Source organism: Dendrobates tinctorius, unplaced genomic scaffold, assembly GCF_039654945.1.
Source record: "Dendrobates tinctorius isolate UK_male_01 unplaced genomic scaffold, ASM3965494v1 ptg000156l, whole genome shotgun sequence".
NCBI classification, from domain to species: Eukaryota; Metazoa; Chordata; class Amphibia; order Anura; family Dendrobatidae; genus Dendrobates; species Dendrobates tinctorius.
In genome coordinates, this window is record NW_027361823.1 from 21,927,186 (window position 1) to 21,955,023 (window position 27,838).

At 43.8% G+C, this 27,838-nt stretch overlaps 1 protein-coding gene across 4 annotated transcripts in view; it reads left to right on the forward strand.

Annotated features, from left to right (window-relative positions):
- The window catches only part of BICC1 (BicC family RNA binding protein 1), a 291,846-nt gene that overhangs the window by 40,843 nt on the left and 223,165 nt on the right, over positions 1-27,838 (forward strand). The gene's annotated exons all lie outside the window — the stretch shown is intronic.

Consider the following 27,838-nt stretch of genomic DNA (forward strand, 5'->3'; position numbering starts at 1 on the left):
TCCTTTTTTGTTTCTAAAATCATATTCTGATAGAGCACGGATATTACGTGTCGGCGGTGAGCTAGCAAGGAACAACCTTTTAAGCGAGCAAGGAGTAGAGCGAACTCTGCATGGATAAGTTGCCGATGAAAGAAACGATCTAAGTTGTGCAAACTCAAGCCAATTCACCTGTAAGAAAGGCGCCCTCTGACGAAGCTCGGTAAGTGTGGGGATATTTCCATCTGATAGTATCTGTCCCAATCGGATCCCCTCCACACTCGTCCAGCCCAGGAACGCCCGCCTGTTCATGCCCGGTGGAAAGTCAGGATTACAAAAGAGGCGCTAATGGGCTAAGAGTGCCCTTAGGTATGTAAGTGCGTCTGAATGTATGCCAAGTCTTTAAGGTAGCTAAAGTGATCTCCGCTTCTGGTCCCAGCTTTCCAGTAGTTATTGGATCAATCCAGGGAAGGTGATGCAAAGGTATCCCCAAGCCCTCCTGCTCGACCCCCACCCATTTTTTAACATTTGCTCTGAACTGCCAATCAAGCAGTCGGACAAACGCTGTAGCCCGGAAGTAGGTCTTAAAATCAGGCAAACCCGCACCTCCATTTCTCCTTGGTGCCATCAAAATCTTCAATTTTATTCTTGGTCTCAGTCCACCCCACACAAACCTAGTTATAACAGCATTAAGTTTCGTAAAGAAGCTCCCAGGAAGATGAACAGGGGCTGTTTGGAATACGTATAGGAACCGTGGAAGGATATCCATACGTACTACATTGATTCTCCCCCACCATGAACATTTTAATGACTTATAGGAAGCCAACTGCTCCTCTACCTGTGAAAGTAGCGCAAAGTGGTTGTAGGAGCTAAGCTTCACCAAATCAGTTGGTATACAAATCCCTAAATATTTAATGAAATCCTCGTTCCACCAAAAAGGGAAGTTAGCTTTAAGCTGGTGTACCTCTCCTGAGGGGAGAGATGTTCATGGCCTCTGACTTTGAATAATTGACTTTAAAATTGCTTAAGGCACCAAATTTCTCAAATTCCCTCAAAATACTTGGAAAGGACGTGTGGGGTCTAGACACATACATTAATAAGTCATCAGCAAATAGTGCCGTTTTATGTTGCATTTTGCCTATTTGAATACCATGTATATCACTGTTATTCCGTATGGCCACTGCTAGATGCTCCATTACGATAACATATAAGAGCGGGGATAGTGGACACCCCTGCCTTGTCCCGTTACCAATACTGAAGGAGTCTGATAACACCCCATTGACCCTGACTCTTGCAGAAGGTTTTGAATACAAAGTAAAGACTTGAGACATGAATCGCGGACCCATTCCGATCTGTCGCAGCGCCTCCCTCATAAAGCCCCAATAAACTCTGTCAAATGCTTTTTCGGCATCGACTGATAACAGGCAGACCGGTAATTTCCTGTTTTTGGCTTTATGCATCAGAAGTAATGTTTTGATTGTATGGTCTCTGGCCTCTATTTTTAACTAAGCGCACTTGATCAAGATTGATGATAGAAGGAAGGAACTGCGACAACCGGTTCGCTAAAACTTTTGAGTAAATCTTCCACGTCCACGTTCAATAAGGAAATAGGTCAATAATTGGGGGCCATGGTTGGATCTTTTCCCGGTTTGGGAATTATGCTAATGTGAGCTTCTAGGGACTGGGGTGTCAAGTCCACACCTTCCTCTATAGTATTGAACGTGCTAAGCATGTGAGGCGTTAGTACCTCCTGTAGGGTTTTATAAAAGGCTGGCGTAAAGCCATCTGGCCCCGGACACTTTGAAAGTGGCGTTGTTTTAATAGCCTCCACTAGTTCCTCCTGAGTGAAGTCCGCCTCTAAGGTCATAATCATATCTTCTGATAAAGTAGGAAGTGCAGTGGACCATATATAATCCCTAACTTTGTTAATCAATTCATTTGGTTTCATGTCTACAAATTTGCCTTTAATATTGTACAAGTTACGGTAATTCCTAAATACTTCAAGTATCTCGGAGGGCTTATGAGTCATCTGATCCTTCCCTGTTCTAATTTTAGGGATATGGGTACAGTTTGTTCTGGGGTGGAGCATGCGAGCAAGGGGGCGTCCACATTTGTTGGCGAGTTTATAAAAATAATTCTTAGATTTCTCTAATTGTTGTGCATATTTTTGGTCCAGCAGTTTTTTTGAGCTCCGTTCGTTTCTGTACAAGGTCCGTTTTAACTACCTGTGACAGCGTCTGTTTGTGTCGTCTCTAATTTATGGATCTGGGTATATAGATCCCGTATTTGTTCTGCCCTATCTTTTTTAATACGAGACCCATGCTTTCAGGGTGCCTCTTAATATACATTTTAACGCTTCCCATTTAACTGGTTGTGGTGTAGTGTCGCCTGAGTGGGTATGCACAAATCATCAATATCCCTCTTTAACTCCATGAGACAGAAGTTATCCCTTAACAACTGGTCATTAAGCCTCCATGACCATGTTTTGCGTGCCAGATCTGGTACCTCTAAAGAAAGAAATACGGGAGCATGGTCTGACAGGAAAATGTCGCCAATTTTAGTGCTGGGACTCCATTCCAATGTCGTATGACTGACTAAAGTCAATTCGACTATAGGAGTTATGAACCGAAGACAAATACGTGTAGTCCCTATCCTGTGGATGCAATATTCGCCATACGTCCCCAAGCTGGAGAGTGGAGGAGCTTCCCAACCGAGCGTAATTTTTTTACATGAGACAGTACCTTTTCCAGAGGAGGAATCCACAGAGGGGTCTAGGACAAAGTTAGTCGCCACCTATAATGACCGTTCCTTCTGCAAAATTGGCAAGTTGAAGCAGGAGAGTTCGGCAAACGGCAGACTGGTTTCTATTTGGGAGATACCAATTAACAATTGTTAAGACTGTGACCCCAATTTTTACTTTCAAAAAGATGTATCTACCACCTGGGTCGACCTTGGAATCCAAGGTTACATGAGAAGTTCTTATGGATCCCTATAGATACCCCTTTTGATCTACAGTCGGGGTTGGTGCTGTGAATCCATGTTGGATAATACCTATTCACCAAAGTAGGAACTGAGCCCGTTTTGAAATGTGTCTCCTGAATTAAGGCTATGTGAGCCCTTTGTTTATGTAATCCATATAGGATCTGAGATCTCTTTTGGGGTAAATTAAACCCTTTTACATTCATGGTACAAGTTGTTAATGAGCTCATTGTTATACAGTTGAGTATTAAGGCCCCGTCACACTAAGCGACTTACCAGCGATCCCGACACCGATATCAAGGTGTCAGGATCGCTAGTAAGTCGCTATGTGATCGCTGGTGAGCTGTCACACAGACAGCTTCACCAGCGATCAGCACAGCGATGCCGAGCGTGTGGCATCGCTGGCCACCCCTGTAAAAAATAGAATTAAAATAAAAAATATTGTTCTCACCTTCCGATGTCCCGCGCAGTCTTCCGGCCTCTCTCCACGCTCTGGTCCCAGTAATCCTTTGCGAGAATGTCAGTCTCGCGGCAGCGACGTCTCGCGGTCATTCGTGCAAAGGATCACTGGGACCGGAGCGTGGAGAGAGGCCGGGAGACTGCGCGGGACATTGGAAGGTGAGACTAACAAGATCTTTTTTTTTTTTTTTTTTTTTTTTTTTTTTTTTTTTTTTTTTTTACACCTGATCGCTGGTCTCCCGCCTGTCACACAGCGATGCGTGCTGACCAGCGACCAAAGAAATTTCCAGAGATTTCCCAGAGCGATCAGCGATACCGGCAGGGGGGCCGCTCGCTGTCACACACAGCGATCTCGCTGGTGAGATCGCTGTTACGTCACAAAAGTTGTGACTCGGCAGCGATCTCGCTACAGAGATCGCTTGGTGTGACGGGTCCTTTAGACTGTTCTCAGGTCACTCTTGTAAAGCTGTATACTTTCAATGGTGCTGTGGTGTGGATGGGGTAGGTAGGGGTGGGAAAGAAGGGTAAAGAGAAAAGAGATTAGTAAGATAAAGAGAGTAAGTCAAAAAGAGAGCAAAGATATTAGAGGAAAGAGGTTGCAAAAGTAGAAATATGTATTGTACCGATGCAACCAAAATAATTAGAACTCAAGCAGTTCTAAGTTTAGGTGGGCTATGTTAATTTCCACACCTGCCTGCAGCGTGCGGATGCCCCAGTGGAGTGTCATTTCCAAACAACCGAGAGCCACCCCAGACCCCGAGGCTTGCTAATTATTAACATATAACAACTGTGATTCTATAATTAGAATATTGGTAACTAGTACCATCCTATATCATTAGATGTAAGCACAGCATATATAACCGCTTAGCATATATAGTGAGAAACACAACACAACTTTGTGATTAATTCCAGCAAGATATTCCAAAAAGGGAAAGATTTTCTGAAACAGTATTAACCAATTTCAATATCCCACATATAAAACCTTGTGAGAACAGGAAGAGACCCCTCTAATGCATATAATTATGCATCCGTCTCCGGACGACCCCTTAGCATATCTCTCTGGGTCACGTCTCTGGGGGGGGGCCCCCTTCTTTGTCGACGACGAGATGCCCAGTTGGCCAAGAAAGTCAGGGATGTCTCTGGGATGAGACAGCACAAAGAGTCGCCCTCCTTCACCTGCAAACGAAAGGGGTACCCCCAGGAGTAGTAGAGTTCGTGAGCTCGCAGGGTATCGAGGACAGGTCTTAGGGCTCTTCGTTTCAGGAGTGTGCGTCGAGAAAGGTCTGCCAATATTTGTATGGGATGTCCCTGGATTGACAGAGGCTCACACAGTCTGGCTTTTGAGAAGATTTCGTCTTTTGCTTTATAATAGTGGATCCGACAAATAACATCCCGCGGTCTCGCTCCCTCTGGCGGTGGAGGGCCCGGGGATCTGTGCGCTCGGTCAAACTCAAGAGCATCATCTTCCATATTACGGATGGAGTTCAATAAGTCCCTTAATGTCGTATCTAGGTCTCCTGACCGAATTGACTCTGGTAACCCCCTGATTCTTAAATTATTTGTCATCTCTATTCTCCAAATCCTCCATAAGATCTAGTGCAAGTTCAACATGAGACGCCTGGTCTGCAACATGCTTTTCCACTGCGGCTATACGCCTTGAAATGTTGTCAGTGTCAGATTCAGTAACCCTGTCATTAAGGTGGCGGACCTCAATTCTGATAGCCGCCGGCTCAGCTTTAAAGGAGGCTTCCAGCCGACTAATAAAACTTTCAAATTCTTCCCTTGAAGGGATAGCGGCAATACGGGCCTTGAAGTCATCCCATACTCCTTCAGGTTGCCCACCCCTATCTGCTGTACCAGAGTGAACTTGTTGGGTATGGATATATTTCTGTGAGGGAGCTTGCACATCTCTTCTTACAGATAAAGGGATACTAACAGCAGGCTGCATAACGTTGATAGACATGGGGAGTGTATGTGCCTCACACCCCTCATCTCCCTCAAGGGGTGTCCAAGAATTTGCATATGCATTTAATGGCTAGTTATTGATCAAAGGCGCTGGACAAGGGGGCCCAGAAGTGTCAGGCTTATGTATATACCACTCAGCTTGTGGTGATCTCTCTCTGTCCTTAGTTCCTGCACTCTGGGTTTCACTTTCAATGTCCTCTCCTGATGGGGATTCCCCTCCCCGCTGTGCTGTCTTATCTTCCTTCCCTCCATGCTCTCTAGCTTCCTCCGTTCTCCTTTATACCCGGAGCTATCTGGGAGGCTGTAACCCCCTGCTGAGGTGCTGTATCATCCCTCTGAGTGGCGTTTGGGATAGGGTTGGTACCTGCTGCCGTCTCAATTAGGTTTTGTTCGGGCCTCTGTGCTCCCTGCAGTTCTGACAGTCTCCGCTGGCCTCTCTGTCCCCTCTCTCATGTGTGCGCCAGGGCCGGTCCCCACGCTGCCTGCGGTCGCCATCTTGGCCGGGGTCTGTCCAGAAGCCTGCTTTCCCGCACTGCGGAGAAAGCGTGTTATATATCAGCAGAAGGAGCTGCTGCACTGCCCGGGTTCTGCGTGGGCTGTGTTCCCCCTCATCTTGGGTGACATGTGGGTCTCTCTTCAGTGCAGCGGCTGCTTGTTATATGGCCTCAAAGTGGCCCAGAGCAGAAGCCTCTGTTTTCAGCTTCCTCTCTCCTGCATGGCCAGGACACGCCCCCCTCCGATTTATTTTTTAACATTAGATCTTTTTACTACTGATGCTGCATAGGCGGCCTCAATAGTAAAAAGTTGCTCACACTCGTCAAACACTATGTTTGAAGAGTGTGACCAACCTGTCAATCAGTCCTCCAAGCGATGCTACAGATCACTTGGAAAACGCTAGCATTTTGCAAGCTAATTATGCTTGCAAATCGCTATTTTTTTCCACGGGAAAATCGCAGGAATTAAAAATGGCGATTTTCCCGCGGAATAGAATTCCAGAATTCTCGCGGGAATTCTGCTACGTGTCAACTTAGCCTAACATTGCATGCAGCAGAGGTTTTGCATTAGTGGTGGCAAGCAGAATGACACTCTTACTATTTGCTACTATTGGCTGTGTGCCATAAACAAAGATTGATACTAGAATATGTACTTTTTTTTTTTTTTTTTTTTTTTATTTGTAGATCTGGCTCCTCAATTCCCTACTGTTAAAACCATTTTTTACACTCTATTTTTAGATTGTTGATGTAGAAAATCTATCCAATATTTGAAAAATTCTTACACGCCTTCTTGATTTCAAAATTTAACAAAAAAGCAAAGCGGAGAGTTTGTCTGTAAGCTAACATTGATGGCCTGTCTGTAGAACAGTTCACCAATTCATCATTTGTGTTCCGATAGTGGCAAGATGTAAGCAATGTATGGGGCACAACACCGGAGCGCCCTACTTGTTGCTGGGTGCTGAAGGTTCTCTCCCATACATCGGACCCTCATTAATAGCCTATCAATGGCCGAGCCAAATCAATGTATCTTTCAAGGACAAGCCCTTTAACCTCATGCTCACTTAACTTGTCATCACCTGTTAAACTCCTGCAAGAATAGTGATGACCGAGCATGCTCGGATAAGGTGTTATCTGAGCATCCTCGTGTCCTGATAGCATGTCTTTGGCATGCTCGAATGCTATGCTTGAGTCCCTGCACCTGCATGTCTCTGGGCTTTCGACAGCCACAACTCGTGAAGGGATTGCCTAACAAACAAGAAATCCCTTCATGTGTCGTGACTGTGTGTTTTTACCATAAGTCCTTTGATAGTAATGTGTTATCATATTCCATAACTTAGAGGGTTGTCGGCGACTCGTTAATATAGGTCATCAATATGGGGTCAGCGTGGGTACGACACTCTGCACCCCAGTCGATCAGTGGTTCCCGATGCTGGCAGCCGTTGAATGTGCTTACCATGTTGCCAAACTAGAATTATAAAGCGCCATCAGCTGCATAGTTGCCACAACAGATGACTGCAGATCCTCCTCTATTCACTTGAATAGGGGGTGGTTTTGCAGTACTCTGCTGCAGCCTTTATAGCGTTTCCAAAGCTGTGCATCTGGAGCAGGTGACCGGCGGGGGTGCCAGGTGTCTCACCCCAACTATCTCTATCAATGGCCTATCCTTAAGAGAGGTCATTGATGTCTGTCTCGGAAAATCCCATTTTAGAGAAGTATACTGCATATTTTAACAAATTTGTTGGCTATGATTTTGGTAGTTGCTGATATAAAAGTATTAAAGGCTGTGTGCAACATGTCACCCCTGTTCCCTAAATGATTCTGTAGTTGATGTAAGATGGGACCAGATCGGACATTGGCATCCTCCAATTGAAGAATTCCCCATATGTCGTGTGTGGTTTTTTTTTTTTTTTTTTTTTTTTTTTTCTCCTCTCTCCTTTGGACGAGGCTGATGGATTCCTCCATCAGCAGCCATCCTAATAACAGGAGGCTGTGCAGTCTGAGGACGGCTGTCCTAACGAGCAGGAGGAGAACCTAGAATGCTTCTATATTACTGCAACATTATCATGTCCATAATACATCTGGTTAAATAAACAATCTGCCAACTCTTCAATGCGGGGTGAGTACTTTTTCTCATGGCTCAGCAGTTCTAATAAGTGCGGCTGGTAATTTCATTACTGTAAGTGAGCTGTGTGAGATGTGACTCCGCTCTTCCTCTGAAATGTAAAGTCTTCTCTTCCAGGGACGCGATCTGTTTTTTGTCTGCAGTCTTAAACGTAACTACTTTCTCGCCTTAAATTCCTTGCGTGTCTAGCATTAAATAATTTCTGACGCAGTTAGCCTTGGCCGTTACAGATCTGCATACACACTACACCATCCCATACACGGACATGCTTTTCTTTATTAAATCCTGCGTTTCTTCAATACAACAGATAAAATAATTGAAGCCGTAACCTTCCATGGATTAAGTCTCTGGGGTCTGTAGGGAGGATTCAAGTCTAGCTAAAATTTACCTTGAAAGTGGAACGGTCACCAGATTTCTAAGTACAAACTGCAAGTTATTAAATAGATCTCGAAGACCTGATTAGGCTGTTGTACTTGCTATTAAAATCTCAGGATGGTTCTATGATCCTGTTAAAGAATAAGAGCTCATGAGTCAAAGTATATTCAGTCACTTCTTTCCCTTCTGGCTGACAGCTGCAGCTTGTATCGAGCAGTATAAGATCTTAGCAACAGCAGGGAGGAGGGTCACTGAGGATCTTTTAATCGGGCAATGTGGGCTGAAATTGACAGTCCATGTCAGAATAAACTGTCAAAGGATTAGACAGCCAATCTCTAAGTATGTATACCAGATTCATCAGGTCGGACATCTAATGATTTTTGTATATAGTATAGAACAAACTTAGGATTTTGAGCCTCATCCATGACTTTTCGGGTACACACAAAGGCACATCAATTGTGTTTTTTCTTCACTGTTCAATCAGTGTTTTTCACTAATGAAATTAGAAATTTGAATTGCTCCCTATCCATTGCAGAATTAATCACAGACAGGGCGCTGATGTTATCCATTTGTTTTCACTGACCCATTGTGGTGTATTAATTTTGAGCTGTGACATAGGTGGAATATAAAATAACATGGACAGCAGAATAGCACAATAGATTATAATGATGGGTTTTACTCAAGAAAACCATAGAATGAGAACTTTTACAAACTGATGTCTGAATGGCCTTAGACAGTCTTTGTAAAAAAAAAAACAAAACATTTTTGAAGAATATAGAACTTAAAAAAAAAAAAAAAAAATTAACAAATATAAAAAAAAACTTGTTTTTGCGACTGCAAGAGTCTTCATATCGGTATGTTGTATGTACAAATTATATTTTGTTTCTACTAACTTCTTTCAACTTGGATATGTTATACTGACCATGTATTTTCTCTGGTAAAGAAAATCGGTCAGTGTAGGATGAAGTTCACACAAGTGTGTAAAAATAAATAAAATGATCATACCGGGGAAAGCGGTATTGTCACCCCACTTTCATTATTATACATGAGTAGTTAATTTAAAGGACCAAATGTTAAGATTTCCTTAAAACTTACAATTTATTTGTAAATCTGCTATATGGTTTATCCCAATGGTATCTGAACTTTTTTTCTTTCCTCTTTTCCCCTCATTGGACATTGTGTGTTATGAAGAGTCTTATTGAAAAACATTGGTCTACGTGAAGTCCATTTTCCTCCATGGGTGGCACTCAAACCAAGAAATACTGTTGCTTTAACTTAACATAATTGTGATAGACTTCTGCGCCATATGGACACATAAAGATGCCGTAGATGAGTCCTGCCGTACTTCCAACAGGTCGTGTTTTCAGGATTTACTTAGTATTGCCGGTGATGTCGCTGTTGTCAGTATCTCACATTGCCACAGATGGTTTTCCAAAAGAATCTCAGATCAAGACCTGTATGGGTGAACTTGAGGAATCGAGTTCAGAAACGCTGCCATATTCAAGTGCTGTACAATTCAGTATTAGGCCACATTCACACAGTCAGTATTTGACATCACTATTTTGTAAGCAAAAACTAGGAGTGGAACAAGAAGAAAAAAGTATAGTATGAAAACGTTATCACTTCGGCATTTATCACCCATGCCTAGTTTTTGACTTACAAATACTGAACATGGCCTTATATTGCAAGTTTTCGAGACTACTCAGGTCTCCATCAGGCATTGACTAATACAACATCTGAAGAATCACACTATATATATATATATATATATATATATATATATATATATATATATATATATATATATATATATATATATATATAGTGCCTACAAGTAGTATTCAACCCCCTGCAGATTTAGCAGGTTTGATAAGATGCAAATAAGTTAGAGCCTTCAAACTTCACACAAGAGCAGGATTTATTAACAGATGCATAAATCTTACAAACCAAAAAGTTATGTTGCTCAGATAAATTTTAATAAATTTTAAACATACAAGTGTGGGTCAATTATTATTCAACCCCTAGGTTTAATATTTTGTGGAATAACCCTTGTTTGCAATTACAGCTAATAATCGTCTTTTATAAGACTTGATCAGGCCGGCACAGGTCTCTGGAGTTATCTTGGCCCACTCCTCCATGCAGATCTTCTCCAAGTTATCTAGATTCTTTGGGTGTCTCATGTGGACTTTAAGCTTGAGATCCTTCCTCAAGTTTTCAATTGGGTTAAGGTCAGGAGACTGACTAGGCCACTCCAACACCTTGATTTTTTGCCTCTTGAACCAGGCCTTGGTTTTCTTGGCTGTGTGCTTTGGGTCGTTGTCTTGTTGAAAGATGAAATGACGACCCATCTTAAGATCCTTGATGGAGGAGCGGAGGTTCTTGGCCAAAATCTCCAGGTAGGCCGTGCTATCCATCTTCCCATGGATGCGGACCAGATGGCCAGGCCCCTTGGCTGAGAAACAGCCCCACAGCATGATGCTGCCACCACCATGCTTGACTGTAGGGATGGTATTCTTGGGGTCGAATGCAGTGCCATCCAGTCTCCAAACGTCACGTGTGTGGTTGGCACAAAAGATCTCGATCTTGGTCTCATCAGACCAGAGAACCTTGAACCAGTCTGTCTCAGAGTCCTCCAAGTGATCATGAGCAAACTGTAGACGAGCCTTGACATGACGCTTTGAAAGTAAAGGTACCTTACGGGCTCGTCTGGAACGGAGACCATTGCGGTGGAGTACGTTACTTATGGTATTGACTGAAACCAATGTCCCCACTGCCATGAGATCTTCCCGGAGCTCCTTCCTTGTTGTCCTTGGGTTAGCCTTGACTCTTCGGACAAGCCTGGCCTCGGCACGGGAGGAAACTTTCAAAGGCTGTCCAGGCCGTGGAAGGCTAACAGTAGTTCCATAAGCCTTCCACTTCCGGATGATGCTCCCAACAGTGGAGACAGGTAGGCCCAACTCCTTGGAAAGGGTTTTGTACCCCTTGCCAGCCTTGTGACCCTCCACGATCTAGTCTCTGATGGCCTTGGAATGCTCCTTTGTCTTTCCCATGTTGACCATGTATGAGTGCTGTTCACAAGTTTGGGGAGGGTCTTAAATAGTCAGAAAAGGCTGGAAAAAGAGATAATTAATCAAAACATGTGAAGCTCATTGTTCTTTGTGCCTGAAATACTTCTTAATACTTTAGGGGAATCAAACAGAATTCTGGTGGTTTGAGGGGTTGAATAATAAATGACCCTCTGAATAAACTTTTCACAATTTAAAAAAAAATTAAACAAAGAAATAACATTCTTTTTTGCTGCAGTGCATTTCACATTTCCAGGCTGATCTACAGTCCAAATGTCACAATGCCAAGTTAATTCCGAATGTGTAAACCTGCTAAATCTGCAGGGGGTTGAATACTACTTGTAGGCACTGTGTGTGTGTATATATATATATATATATATATATATATATATATATATATATATATATATATATATATATATATATATATATATATATATATATATATACATACCACTTTATTAGGTACTCCATGCTAGTAACGGGTTGGACCCCCTTTTGCCTTCAGAACTGCCTCAATTCTTCGTGGCAGAGATTCAACAAGGTGCTGGAAACATTCCTCAGAGATTTTGGACCATATTGACATGATGGCATCACACAGTTGGCGCAGATTTGTCGGCTGCACATCCCTGATGCGAATCTCCCGTTCCACCACATCCCAAAGATGCTCTATTGGATTGAGATCTGGTGACTGAGGAGGCCATTTGAGTACAGTGAACTCATTGTCATGTTCAAGAAACCAATCTGAGATGATTCGAGCTTTATGACATGGCGCATTATCCTGCTGAAAGTAGCCATCAGATGCCTGTTCTTAGCTGAGAGGAGTGGTACCCAGTGTGGTCTTCTGCTGCTGTAGCCCATCTGCCTCAAAGTTCGACGCACTGTGCGTTCAGAGATGCTCTTCTGCCTACCTTGGTTGTAACGGGTGGCAATTTGAGTCACTGTTGCCTTTCTATCAGCTCGAACCAGTCTGCCCATTCTCCTCTGACCTCTGGCATCAACAAGGCATTTCCGGCCACAGAACTGCCGCTCACTGGATTTTTTTTCTTTTTCGGACCATTCTCTGTAAACCTTAGAGATGGTTGTGCGTGAAAATCCCAGTAGATCAGCAGTTTCTGAAATACTCAGACCAGCCCTTCTGGCACCAACAATCATGCCACGTTCAAAGGCACTCAAATCACCTTTCTTCCCCATACTGATGCTCGGTTTGAACTGCAGGAGATTGTCTTGACCATGTCTACATGCCTAAATGCACTGAGTTGCCGCCATGTGATTGGCTGATTAGAAATTAAGTCTTAACACACAGTTGGACAGGTGTACCTAATAAAGTGGCCAGTGAGTGTATAATATATATATTATATAATATATATCACAGAAAAAATGCAATAGATAAGACAAGTGACATGAAGCAGAATTATCATTGTGGGGTAGGGAGAAACAAATATTGGACCAGTTCATAGATAAGGAGTCTGGATGTTTTATTGTTGTCTGATTGGGGTCTCCTAATGTGTTGTGATGCCCCCACAAGGTCTTAGGAGTAAATTCCTTAATTGATGTAAAAAGACATAAATCCATGCGACACATTCATTCCAGCATTGAGTGTCAAAGGTCCTCATAAATTTATACTCCCAAACCCTCCTGTCTCTGAGATGTGAAGTTACTTTTCAATACCAGTAATTTCATATCCATGGTGTTGTGATCAGGTATACAAAATTGTTTTGCCACAGGTAGATCCATTCTTTTTTTCTTATTGTGTGACGATGAGCAATCCATTTTTCCAGACCCCCACTACTGTGCTTTAGGCAGCCCCCAAATCTAAAAAGCATTATTGTCAGAAGCTCCTGGTCATCTCCCAACAGCTGCTGGAACCTTTCCTTGAAACCAGAAAAAATGTAAAACCTGTCCATTTATAATGACCACGGACAAGATAAAGATCCCCAATTCACATCAGGACTACAAGATCCCAGGTACTCTACTGCATTACATCTAATGTGGTGTACTTAATTATTTGTACTAAATGTCCAACTGGGGGTCTGTATGTGGGGTGAGACCGGGCAAAAACTGAGAACAAGGATGAATGCTCATTGTCACACAATAAGAGAAAAAAGAATGGATCTACCTGTGGCAAAACATTTTTGTACGCCTGATCACAACAACACCATGGATATGAAATTACTGGTATTGAAAAGTAGCTACACATCTCAGAGAGACAGGAGGGTTTGGGAGTATAAATTTATGAGGACCTTTGAAACTCAGTGCTGGAATGAATGTGTCGCATGGATTTCTCTTTTTACATTAATTAAGGAATTTGCTCCTAAGACCCTGTGGGGGCATCACAACACATTAGGAGACCCCAAGCAGTGGACAATAAAACATCCAGACTCCTTATCTATGAGCTAGTCCAATATTTTTTTTCTCCCTATCCCATAATGATTCTGCTTCACGTCACTTGTCTTATCTATTGCATTTTTTCTGTGCTGTTTTGTGCATATATATGTGATTCTTAAGATTTTGTATTAGTCTAGCCTGATGAAGAGACCTGAGTAGTCTCAAAAGCTTGCAATGTGTTACCATCTTTTCAGTTAGCCATTAAAAGGTATCAACCACTGAGGACTCACAATTCTGAATATTTTTCTATCTACTGGCTAACACGGTACAAAGATATACATCTTTCCTGTATGAACATGGCCTCTAACTGAGATTATGGCATGATCATCTGACCACAAACTTTAATCCAGTCCTGACCACGTTAATGACCTGCAGGCATAGACCTTGTGTAGTGCTTTGATCTATCATCACTTGCAGTGTCTAGGTGTGTGTTTAGCTAGATGTTGGATATGTAAGGTTTTTACTTGTAGTTATTCTTAACTCTCTTCCTAATAAATTTTGTTTGACCAGAATAAAGGCCCTGTTACGCACATCAATGTCCCCGTGATCCCACCAACAATCCGACATGGATGGGATCGCTGGGATATAGTTAGCTGATCGCTGGTGAGCTGTCACATACTCGCCAGCGATCAGGACCAGCGAGCAATCTGATTTCCAAGGTAAACAGCGGGTAACTAAGAGCCGCGTGGCTCACAAAATCGCTAGAGATCGCTGTGGCGTCACAAAATCAGCGATCTGTGTGTGACGGGGCCTTTAGGCTCCATAACACATCCTTATATTTCAATGCTGGAAAAACCACTACCAGTCTTGCCCGTGTGCCCCATACTGAATACAGTGAAAAATACAAATGACAGATGTTTAGTTGGGCAAAGATGGTGAGAGTTGATAGAAATGATGTATAAAAATAGACATGGCATGGGGGGGGGGCCTAATTTGTATTAACCAGTTGGTGGAGAGCAGACAGCTGGGGGCCGGCGGTGTTTCTGGGATGGGACCAATATCCATAAAGGTTCCCAGCCTATTTATATAAGCTCACAGCTGCGTGTAACTTTTTTTACTGGTTATTAAAAAGGGCAGCCTCAAAAAAACATGGGGGTCCCCCTTAATTTTAATAACCAGCAAAGGCTGTACAGATAACTACGGGCTAATAGGCTGGGACGGGTCCATGGATGTTGGCCCCCTTCCTAGACTTAACACCAGCCCTCAGTCGCCCTAGAAATGAAGTATACATTAGATGTGCCTATATTGGCGCTTAGCCCTCGGTCGTCTTGCTTTCCCTGGTGCATTGGCAAGTGGAGTGATGGTTAGGGGGTTTGTCCACTGACATCAAGCCCAGGAGTTAGTACTGGATAGTCATCTATAAAACACCTCATTGCCAAAAGTAATTAAACCTGTGTACACATTTTAACTGTAAAATGCACTTCCTGACCCTCACTTACCAATTTATTACCATAATCCAAAGTGGTCTGCCATAAAATGCATCCCTCGACGATCTTCAACTCTGCCACATCCAGATGCTTTGCTGAGCGGTGACATCCGTAATGTGACTGCTCAGCATGGCAGTCAGAATATACTGACCGTAATGTGAGAGTATCGCTGCAGTGATGAGCTGTGACGTAATTAAGGTTACTGCAGGTCTCTGGCGGGTGTTCTCACCATGAGCCGGCCATGTGTGACCTGCGGTGACTTTACTGACATCACTGCTCGCAGCTTGAGTCCTTTCTCAGTTTCTATCGCTACTGCTTTTCCCAGCCGCTGATACATGTCACACGGATGACACTAATGTCGTCAGCGTGCGGGACGTATTGCAGACCATGCTGCCAAAAAAACCCAGGTCTACTTGTTTTGAACACGGACACATGCAGACTCATAGATTGAATGGGCCTGTGCGTGTTAATGTCTCCAGTACGTCTGGAAACATTGACGTGTGAATGGGGCCTAAAGCAGCACCATCATTTTTGTATTGATGGGAATTACCCATTTGATTTCTTGACTCGATTTTTCTCTCCTAGTTCTATATTGCCTGGTGAAATTTGTTGACCTATAACATGTTGCAAGTACTTATTGAAAATATTCACAAAGCATTTTGGCACAATTTAAGGTATAGTGAAATCAATGTGCAAAGATCTTCAGAGAATTCTGGAGGAAATCACCTCTGTAAAGAGTCCCTGTGTAGCAGCTGATCACTATGCATCAGAGATCTGGATGCATTTTTTTTTTTTTTTATGCAATATGTTTGCTATAAGGTTGAATGGGAAAATATACTTGTACAGCATGATGCATGGTTTTTGTTTGCTTTTTTTTAACACCTGGTAGAATTTTTTTTTTTTTTGGCACATTTTCGGTTTGTAATTTGTTGCAAAACATACTTTTTTTTTTTTTTTTTTTCCTTTTCAAAAACACAACCTATAACCTATTGCTAACTTTTATTTATTAAATGGAAAAAAGTGATAAAAATCATGTTCTTGCAAAACCATAGTTTTTGTTTAATACACTGTCAAAACACTACATGTATATACTCTTAAAATCAGGTTTATATTGAAAAAAATCTGTTTTTAGAGCTAGTATGTGATGTTTCTTGTACACAAACAGGAGCTATTATCACAAAAACCTTCTCCTTTGTCTTGATGACCACTGTGCTGTCTGCATGCAGGCTTTATTCCCCTTTGCTGCACACTATCTGATAGCCTCGGCACCATGGTTCAAGACAAAAGTGCTAGACATTGGGAAAGGCTTTGTAAGGAACTATTGCCTGGATTTGGACCCTGCACTGGGCACTTGCTTCCTAATTGTGGATAAAAAGTTTGTTTTCTCAGCCATAGTATATCCAGATAGAAGTTATCTCCTTTATTAAACTGATAACGGCCCTAAACTGGGAACTTTAAACCATTGACGCTCCTATTTAAAGGTATTCTTCATCAGTCATGGGTGTCAGACCAGAACTTTATGTCCGTCGCTTCAGTCACTCATGAATGAAGCGTTGGTAACTATACAATCCTATCTACCAATTTGTCCCTGAGATTACTGGAATTTAGTTTTAGGACACCTTTAGAAGTCTGTGACACTGTCCACGTATGTGCTGTGATGTGCAGACTGGCTTGGGGTCTACAGCCTTGTGTGAATAGAAGTATGGAGACTTTGGCACTCGCTTCATGTGACTCGTCAAGTTGATTTGAATGTTCCTATTGGTCAGCTACACACATTGCTTTTAGATATTGATACTTCATGTTAGTCTTTTTTCCTTCATGAATCCAGAGTTCCGTGTGACTATACGTTATACGAACCTTAATTGCCAGTGCTTGAGGCAATAATCGCCCCAAAAAAAAAGTTTAAGTGGCTTTGAGATTGAAGGTTAAGTAAAATTCTCCCAATTTATTTTTTATTTTTTGTTCTCTATCCTTGCTCAACAATTGTAAATAATCACACTTCCTTGAATTTCAGGGCATAAATAACTGCAGTGTGCTATCATGGTTTGGCCCCAGCATCCAGGTTAAATATTGCTGCTTAGCACATTCCACTCGGTTACATTGTAATCCTTTCTTCCAGTGGAAAGTGTGCCACTTTTGTACATGTCTCTGAGACCGTCTGGTTCCGTCCACCATGCTAGTTTAGCACTAAAACAAAAGAAATCTGCCTCTTATTTCTGACCTATATGGTGTTTTTTTTTTTTTTTTAAGTGAAGGCAGTTTCTGTAGTCTGACTTGTGTGCATTTGTAGGCTGTTTCTTTTGCTTGCAAATCCTGCTTTTTTTTTTTTTTTTTTTTTTCAGACCACAAAAATTCTTGAAATGGGTGTACGTAACGTTAGAAATTAGGAAAGTGGCCTGCGTTTACGATGATAGATAAAATAAACATATTGCAAGAGTCCTCATGCTAAAAGTAACAGCAGATTTGCCTTGGGGTAAGAGCTGTTTCCTATGTGAGCTGTGTATGTGGTCTTGATGGTGACTTGTATATTTGCTTGCTCTCAAGAGAAATTGTCCTATATTTTTCTATTTCCGTGTTATGAAGGGATCCATGGTAAATGGTTGTAACTGTATACATGATCTACAATATACATAATGTGTGGCACTTCATAGACTACCAAAGGATGAAAATCGGCCTCTCCTCTAGCCACCCGTAGGACGGACACTTGTTGTAGTCATTTGTGTTAAAATGTGTTGTCTTTCCTAGTAAGCCTTAAATCTCACTCACACAAGTGTATTCATCATTGGACGAGTGCCATCTGATGTTTTATCGGATAGCACTCGGCCTAATCTTAGTGTGGGCCAGTGCAGGTCTGATTATTTTCACATGCTGATTCGGCATGAGAAAAATTGTAAAGTGCTGTGAGTAGTTCTGCAAATTTAAGCTTGCTCAACCATTCAAGTCTATGGGTACATGAGAAACATCAAACTGCATAATTCAGCAGATTTTCTAGCATGGGTCAATGCTCATGTGACCCCGGCCTTAATGTTACTTCCACACAGGTCTGATCCGTTAGAATGGTTTGTAGTCGCTGATAAAGAAATGCTGTAGATTTTGATGTTTTACAAAGGGTGAAATCGGCTAAGCAAATTCACAGCATCAAGTATCAGCAGATTGTAGATGAAATCTGCAGTGCTGGTCGATCTCTGCTGCAGGTTCTGTTGGGTGGATGAGGTTTTTTAAGCTATCCAATCTAGTTAGCTGGTACTGTAATACAAACCATTTTGTGCAAGGATACCTGCAGTGAGAAGTCTGCTACATATCGTCCCTTGTGAAAGGAATTGCCTCCCTACATCCTTTTAGTAAGAGTCCATGGAGGGGAAATAAAGTGCCCTCCCCTCCTGGGTTGTCATTGCTCCTCTGTAGTCAGGGCTGCATCCCCCACTAGCTTCTTACGCTTGTTATAATGTGAACGCTGCATTGGATCGGTGTTCGTGTGAAGCCAAAAAGTGGGAGTTGGCATAAATTCTGCCGGTTTTCTAGTCCATGTAAGGGTGGTTTCACACGTCCAGATAATTCCGGTACCGGAGCTGTCCGTGTGTTCACGTAGGCCGTCCGTGTGTGATCCGTGTGCTGTCTGTGTACCATCCGTGTGATCCGTATGCGTGTCTGTGTAGTAAAAAAATTGGTTTCAATGTTAACCCTATGACTCCTAAACGCACACGGATGGCATCCGTGTGCGGTACGTATTTACACGGACCCATTGACTTGTATGGGTCCGTGTGGTCTGTGCTGTTGCACAAAAACGGACATGTCAACGTATTTTGCACACGGACACACGGTCTGTGAAGACACGCTGACATCTGCATAGACACATTCATTAGAATGTGTCTGTGTGTCAGTGGCTCTGGTACATGTGAGTAAACTGTCACTACACATACCAGAGCCACTGACGTGTGAAACTGGCCTAAAGGTATATTTTTCCATCCTACTTGACTGCACCACGAGAGGGGATCCGCCCAGCGAGGACAGGAAACCTCCAAGATAAAAGGGGCAGCTCCTCTCTCTGCATCAGTTGGTTTCCTGTCCTCGATGGGGAACCCTCAAGATGAAGACCTCTTGAAGATTCTGGAAGAAAGAGGATGCCTGGGCTTGGGTCGGGTGATTACTGGCAGGCTCTGGTCTGCTACACCCGTCACCAGGTATCGGTAGTCGCCTCGGAGGCCATATATTCCTATGTCCCCCCTGAGCGAGTGCATGGCCACAGCCTGTGAAACCGTTGCCCGGGTGAAGTAATGATGCCTCGGAGACCATGGTTCGTGTACCCTCCCAGATGACCGAAACCTGCCCCATAAAAGTCCACGGAGGCCACTTTCTGTGCTCCCTCCCTGTCGACATATAGTGGCCATGCAGCCTGTTAGACACATCGGTGTCCAGGCAGAATTAAAGCTCCACGGAGGCTATATGGGTACCCTCCCTGTTGAGACAGGCACTACAGAAACTGCCCTGATGAGGAATTACCTGGCTTGAGTGATGGCAGTGGAGGTGCTTCACATGGTAAGGCTGGACTACAGATATGACTGGCAACAGTGGGGCTCTCCAATCCAGTACCCGCTATCAGTGGTGGTAGTGCAGTCGCTTCTCCGGGTAAGACCAGTCAGCAGGTTTGACGGGCGACAGCAGGGCTCTCTGATCCGGTACACTGAAAAAGTGGTGGCAGTGTGACAAACCGCACTACATGAGAGCTGCTCGGGAGGTCCATGGCGTCGGAATGCCGAGAACGGGCCGCAGGTACGCATCGGAAGTTTCAGGCGCATACCGGAAGTGACCTCTGACGCGCACTGGAAGTGAAGGGTGCACGGGTCAGGGGAACGCATCGCCGGGTGCGCGCTTCAGCAGCTGCGCTTATGCCCGGCGGGAGCATGGACACTGCCGGAGGAGAGCGCGCATACACCCGAAGGGGGGCGAGGGCACCGGAGGAGAGCGCGAACCGGATGTGGTTGCCGGGTGCGCCCATAGGCCGGATATAGTGCACAGGCGTGGGGGCATAACCAGGAAGTGCAAGCGGCCGGCAGGTGCAGGATCAACCAGGTGTACCAATTAGTTAATTAAAAAAAAAAAAAAAGAATATGCTGCTATTTATAGGCAACAGGAAGTGCTGGCAAGCGTCACTACACCAGTATTGGGTTGGATGTGACTCCTCTCATCACAAGGCAGCAGCAGCTAAGCAGTCTATATAATGGAGAGCCCTTCGCCAGAGCACTTGCAGCCGCGCCAGGAGGCGAAAGAGGCGGTCGCGCTTTGAGGAGCAGAGCCAGACACGCTGCAGCAGTGGGAGCCTCTCGGGCAGCGCACGGGCGGATTGTCGCCACAAAAAGGAGGGGTCCCTAGTCTCTTTTGGAGACAGTGAAGACGAGTCAACCTCCAGATCCGGTACCCGTTCTGTGAAGCGTCCGAGTGGTGAGTGAGCTTCGAGAAAGTCCAGTACTCTAATGTCTGTTCTTTCTCTCTCTTGTCTCCTCTCTCCCCTCTTTTACATACATTGGCGGGGTGGAGTATAGGAGGTCCCTAAGAAGAGTAGGGGAAAAAACTAAAAATGTCCTTTATGCAATAGTTCCTTAGGAACATCCTGGAATAAAAGATTGTGCCAGGATTGTATTAACAAGACAGTAGCGGAAGAGATGCCATCATTCTCAGACAGTCTGAGAACCCTAATTCAATCCAAGGTTTGCAAATCAGTAAGGGCATTACAATCAGCGGATACGGATAGCAAGACTAGAGAGATCCAGTCCCTCAGTGGTCTCTCAGGAGGACTCAGATAAAACCCGCTATTCAGATAGTAGTTCTGACGAGGAAGACTCATTCCGAGTAGAAGCTACAGATAAGCTTATAAAAGCAATCCGGTCTACCATGGGGCTGGTAGATGAGCGAGCCACAAAGACAGCTCAGGAACTCATGTTTAGTGGACTACAAAAGAAAAAACGTAGAGCCTTCCCTGTTAATGAACAACTGGAAGGACTCATAAAACGGAAATGGGAAAGACCAGAGAAGAAGTCCCAGATCAATTCCCTAAAAAGGAGGTACCCCTTTGAGGAAGAGGCATCCTCGTCCTGGGATAGAGCTCCAAAAATTGATGTAGCGATATCAAGTCACCAGGTAATCCTCCCTACCTTTTGAGGATTTAGGTTCTCTAAAACCCTCTGGATCGAAAGACAGACAATTGTCTTAAAACTGCCTGGGAGACCTCGGCTGGGGCACTAAGGCCCGCCATCGCTGCCACTTGTGTGGCTAGGTCCCTGAAAATATGGGTGGACAACCTGGAAGACCAGCTAGAGCAAGGACTCCCCAGGGAATCTATTCTGGAAGCATTGCCAGCCATCAGAGCAGCGTCAGTCTTTCTCACTGAGGCTTCCGCAGATTCAGCCAGGCTAGCAGCAAAATCAGCGCCCTTAACCAATGTAGGACGCCCGGCAGTATGGCTCAAATGCTGGCCGGGGGACACTCAGGCAAAGATGAAACTCTGCTCTCTGCCATATGAGGGAAATTTCCTGTTTGGACATGCATTGGATGACGTGTTGGAGAAAGCCGGCGACAAAAAGGATTTCCCAAAACAGCCATTTCAGGCCTTTTGGCGCTCCTTTCAGAAGGGCCAAAAATTCAGAAGGCAACAGTACAGGGATCGAGACAGAAACAATTCTGACAAGCGAGCCAGGGGTGGGAGAGGCTTCTATTTCGGCAAGCCCTCCAAAGACGCCAAAAAACACTCCCAGTGACGGTCCTTCGAGGGGGGGGGGAGGCTCTCACTTCCTCCCAGCCTGGGAGAGGATCTCATCCAGTACCTGGATCCGACAAATAGTAGGGTCGGGTCTGGAGTTAAGATTCCACCACTGGCCGCCACGAAGATACATGCAGACTCCAGTACAGTCATCTCGAGAAAAACAAAGTCTGGAAGAAGTGTTGTCACTTCTAGAAAAACATGTCCTGGAAGAAATTCTGGAAAGAGAAGGAAGGCTTTTACTCTCTTCCCCCCCCCCCCCCCCCCCATTTCTTATAAAAAAGCCAGACAATTCCTGGAGGACGATTATAAATTTGAAAGGCCTCAACAAATATCTGATAGTTCCATCATTCAAGATGGAAACTATAAGATCAGCGGTGAAGCTCCTCTATCCTCAGTGCTACATGGCTTTCCTGGATGTCAAGGATGCTTACTATCATGTCCCGATCCGGCAACAAGACCGCAAATATCTGAGTGGCGGTCCAGTTAATATCTGTGGCGTCACTTTCAATACAGGGCTCTGCCCTTTGGGGTAGCAATAGCCCCCTGAGTCTTCACAAAATTAATTGCAGAGGTCACAGCGCATCTCAGGGAAAAAGACACTCTGGTGATACCATATCTGGACATCTTCTTCTTGATGGTGGGAAGAAGTTTCTCTCACTGTCAAGAACAAGTCAAAATAGTGATGGAGACACTACAGACCCTGGGTTGGCAACTGAACCTCCAAAAATCCAGACTGGTACCAGCAATGATCCAGAATTTTTTGGGTTTAACAATGGACTCTGTGGTACAGGAGTGTCGCCTCCCAGAGGAGAAGGAAAAGATCAAAAATCTAATCATGGGAACATTAAAAAAAAACAGAAATGACTCTGAGAAGGGCATGTCAGTGTTGGGGTCCCTAACTTCCTGCATACCAGCAGTAAAATGGGCCCAGTTTCACACAAGAGAACTTCAGTGGTGTGTTCTACAAAACGACCTGAGGCTTCAGGGGCAGTTAGAGCAGAAGCTCACCCTCCTGGACCCTGTACTCCAGTCACTCAGGTGGTGGTTACAGATGGAGTCCTCCCCAAGAGGAGTGCCTTGGACACACACAGCCTCCAGAGTAGGCACAACGGACGCCAGTCCTTGGGGCTGGGGAGCCCATCTAGACACACTATGGCTCCAGGATCCCTGGGTCCAGGAGTAAAGTCTATCCTCAAACGAGTGGGAGCTACTAGCCATCGAAAGGGCGCTGGAAGGATTGTTGAAATACCTAAGAGGACATCATGTGAGAGTCCTATCAGACAACCGTACAGCAGTCGCATATGTGAACCACCAGGGGGGCACCTGTTCTCGGTCCCTGATGCGAATAGCAGGAAGGATCATGGCTCTAGCAGAACACCAGTTCCCTTCATTATCGGCCCTGCATATTCGAGGCGTTGACAACCTGAAGGCAGACTTTCTGAGCAGGAACCACCTGAGGCAGGGAGAATGGTGCCTAAAAGAGTCCATTTTTCAACGGATTGTGCATATGTGGGGGAAACCCATCATAGATCTCTTTGCCTCAAAAACCAACAAGGTTCAAAAATTCTGCTCTCTAAGTCCAGCAGACAGGCCGTTGGCAGTAGATGCCTTCAGGATAAAGTGGACACCAGGTCTCGTGTACGCCTTCCATCCAATATGCCTCATTCCAGCAGTCCTGAGCAAGATCAGGGAGGACCAAGCCAGAGTAATTATGATAGCTCCTTTGTGGCCAAAAATACCATGGTTCTACTGGCTGAGTGATGTCAGTGACAGACCCATTGGTGCTCCCAGAGGATCACCACCTGCTAACACAGGGTCCCTTCAGTCACCCTCTGAAGTCCAGGCTGCATTTGACAGCCTGGAATTTGAAAGGTCACTGTTAAAAGATTTTTCAGCGGGGTTAGTAGCCACCTTACTCAATAGCAGAAAACCAGTGACTACAAAAATTTATGGAAGGATATGGAGGAAATTTTTTATCTACCTCAGGCCCGATACAGGAGGGAGAAGTACCGGTAAAGGCAGTACTGGAGTTTCGGCAGAAGGGTTTAGAGTTGGGGTTGGTTGTCGGCACCCTCAAAGTTCACGTTACAGCCCTGGCAGCCTTATTCAACTATGACCTGGCAAACAATAGATGGGTGACCAGGTTTATCTGTGCCTGTACTAGAGCTGACTGTCCCGTCGCCTAGGCCTCCTCCCTGGGATCTAAATTTAGTCCTATCATCTCTGACAGTCCATTTGAACCGCTAAATGCAGCGTCAGATAAAGTGTTAACTTTGAAGACAGCCTCATTAGTGGCACTCACATCAGTGCGTGTAAGTCCCCGACTCTACGGGCAATCAGCAGACCCGCCATACACTCAGGTCATGGACGATAGGGTTGTGTTAAAATTAGACCCAGCATACCTCCCTAAGGTAGTGTTGAAATTCCAGAGGGCTCAGGAGTTAGTCTTACCATCCTTTTGTCCTAACCCCAGTAACCAGGAGGAGGAGAGACTTCATTGCTTAGACGTTAGGAGATGTATCCTACAGTATTTAGAGATGACAAAACCTTGGAGAAAACAGAGGGCCTTATTTGTCTCATACCAGGGGGCAAGAAGAGGCCTTAAAGCCTCTAAGCGGACTATAGCTAGATGGGTGAGAGGCCATCATGCTAGCATATAGTAGTGCAGGCAGGGCTGTTCCAGAAGGCCTAAAAGCCCACTCCACGAGGGCCATGGCGACGTCCTGGGCGGAGAGCTGGCTCCTCCATCGACCAAATCTGTAAGGCGGCCACTTGGTCCTCTCCATCTACCTTTTTCAAACATTACAGATTAGACCTATCTGCTACCTCTGATCTCGCATTCGGAAGAAGTGTTACAAGCAGTGATCCCTCCCTAAGAGAATACAAATCTCTAACTCTCTCGTGGTGCTGTCCTGTAGGATAAAAAAACACGGGTATTACATACCTGGTAGTGTTTTTTTTTTTTTTTTTCCCATGAGACATGACGGCACCCTTATATTGCCTCCCTATTGATCACGTCATTAGTTGGGTGCATTATACACTCCCTTGGTGTTGGGAATTTAATAGTGTAAAGGATGTATTACTTATGTGTACACTAACCTGCAGAGTTCTTCTCGTGCTCTGTAAAACTGATGCGGAGAGAAGAGCCACCCTTTTTATCTTGGAGGTTTCCTGTCCTCGCTGGGCGGATCCCCTCGTGGTGCCGTCATGTCTCATGAAAAAACACATTACCAGGTATGTAATACCTGTGTTTCCAGGATCAGTATCCGGCAGTACTTTGGATGCAGCACATGTCCGCTCTGTCCTAAGCGCTGCAGGCTTTTGTGTGCGCCAGAGACTCATTTAACCATGCGGAATCGCCTCATCCTATACATTGTATGGGTGACTATCTTGTGGAGACGGAGCGTCTCCGCAATAAATAGGACATGCTGTGGACTGGAAAGATGCGCCACATGTCCGGTTACGCAGGGAAGCCGGAGGCTTCCCTGCACGCATAGTGGAGATGGGATATCATGAAATCCCATCCACTATGCTGTAACATCTGGACGCTGCTGATTGGACGCAGTGTGTTCTGACAATCCGCAGCTTTTACTGACTGTGGAAGCATACCCTAAGGGTATGTGCCCATGATAAGGATCTGTTGTGGGTTTACTTATGCAGCCTCAGACCCGCAGTGGCCAGATAATGCAGCATAGTGGATGGGATTTCTAGAAATACTATGTCCACAATGCACGTATAGCCACCTGCAGATCACCCCTGGAAACTGACATGTGGCTTCTTTCCACAAGAGAAATTAAATCAGCAGAAATCTATTGAATTGATAGAAATGTATTGAATGCGGTAAATCCGCACGGTTCAGTGATCACCTGCGTTCAGTGTAAAGCAGCGCTTTGGACGCAGCAAACATACTGTGCCCAAAGCGTTGGTTTCGGATTGTGGGCACCCAGCTTAAAATTCTTTGTTTTTGTTTTGATTCTAGAACGTAAAAGACCTTAGAGTTCAGATCTGTAAATATTTAACATAAGTGAGGGATTCAAGATTGCCAGGAAAGATGCTAGTTCACAACTAGAAAGCCAAAAGTATTTTTAACCTTGAAACATGTCTGCGCAAATCATGAGCAGTATTACTGCTTTTTTTTTTTTTTCACATTATTAGAAGCTAGATGTAATTTCTAGACTCCTTTGTTTTCTCTGTAGAATTTCTTCACCCTCATCATTTTCTTGAAGACAAACGCCAGGGACATTTTAACAATCTTTGGCCTAATCTCTGCTAGAGGGCCAAGCTTTATCTGTTCCTGCTTTATTTTAGTTATCCATTCAATAATACTAACTTCATCTATGGATGGTTTAATCATATAATATTTACTTTATTGGAGTACTTCCAACCGTGATTGAATATTTTTTTTTTTCTCCAGTTTTCCCACAAAGGGCAGTGATACAGGTTTGATTTGAAGGCTTTTTTTTTGTGGGGGCAAAAAAATTCATTTTACAGCAATAGCAAAATGAGACTAAAATCTCAAAATACTTTTCTTTCTTGCACAATAAAAATTTGGTTTTGAGACAGCTTAAATGCTGCGTGTTAACTTTTTAATAAATATATATATATGTAGTATTTTTATTTTTTTTTTTTTTTATACTGCAGCTTTTCCACATTCAGACTAAATTCCCATGATGAGCTTTTGGTGAGTTTATACTTTGAGCAAAGTAAATAAGACTTATAGAAATCTCATGCGGGTTTTTTTTTTTTTTTACTTGGCTTAAACTGACCCCCGATAAATGTTTGAAAACGCCAATTTCTCTTGCCAGTACAATTAGATTTATGTGCAGATTTTTCTCATAGACTTGCAATAGATGCGGAAAACCTGCCGGCAAAAAAAGTACATGCAATTCTGCTGCAGAAACTCATCAAAACACATGTATTCCGCACAAGATCACTATGTTGCAAAATGGACCTGGCAATATGATTCTCCAGGTCAGTACGAGTGTGCAGATACAAAACATGTAAAAAAAAAAAAAAAAAAAAAAAATTGACAGAAAATACAGTAATTAATAAAAAAAATAAATTAAAAAAACTGGGAAACACAATGATTCTCACTTGCGTCACCATTTTCAAAGACCTCTTAACTTTTTCACTTTTAAGAATCTGGGTTTGTGTTGGCAAAACTCTTGCGCCCTGAACTGATGTTTTTAATGATGCCATTTTTGGGTACATAAAATTGCTTTAATCTCCTTTTTGAAATGTAGTGGTGGCCAAAAAAGGCTTTGTTTCCAGCGTCTCTTTGTGTGTGTAAACTGCTTCCAACACAATCTGATGTAAGAACCAAGTTCACAAATCATAAATCTGCATAATTGAACATTATATGTATGGTAGAACACCCAGTGGGGGTGGGAGGTAGGAGATGAAGCTGAATATTGATGAAGCACGAGCTTGCTCAGTGATTGCCTGTCTGTGGTGTTTTATGACACTGGTGACCTTAGACGGCCACGGTCAATCTATAGATGGCTCCACATTAATGGCCTAGTCATTAGGTGATTACATATCACTGTGACAAAAGAAAAATGGTTGGGATGTGGTCCCATGTTAAATATTTAGTGCGTTTTTGATGTTTCATTTCTGCAACCATTGTTGCCTGTTGTTTTTTTTTTTTTTTTTGGTGGTTGTTTTTTTGTTTTTTTTTAAGTGACTTAAATCAGGGCTGTTTAAAATGGACTGACTCCGACTCCTAAAATATATAATAAATTGGGTACAGTAATTCAATGCAGGATGTGCTGAACATTTTTTCATAGGAATTTGGGAAAGTTATGAAATGTCCTATAAATGGCTGTTATATT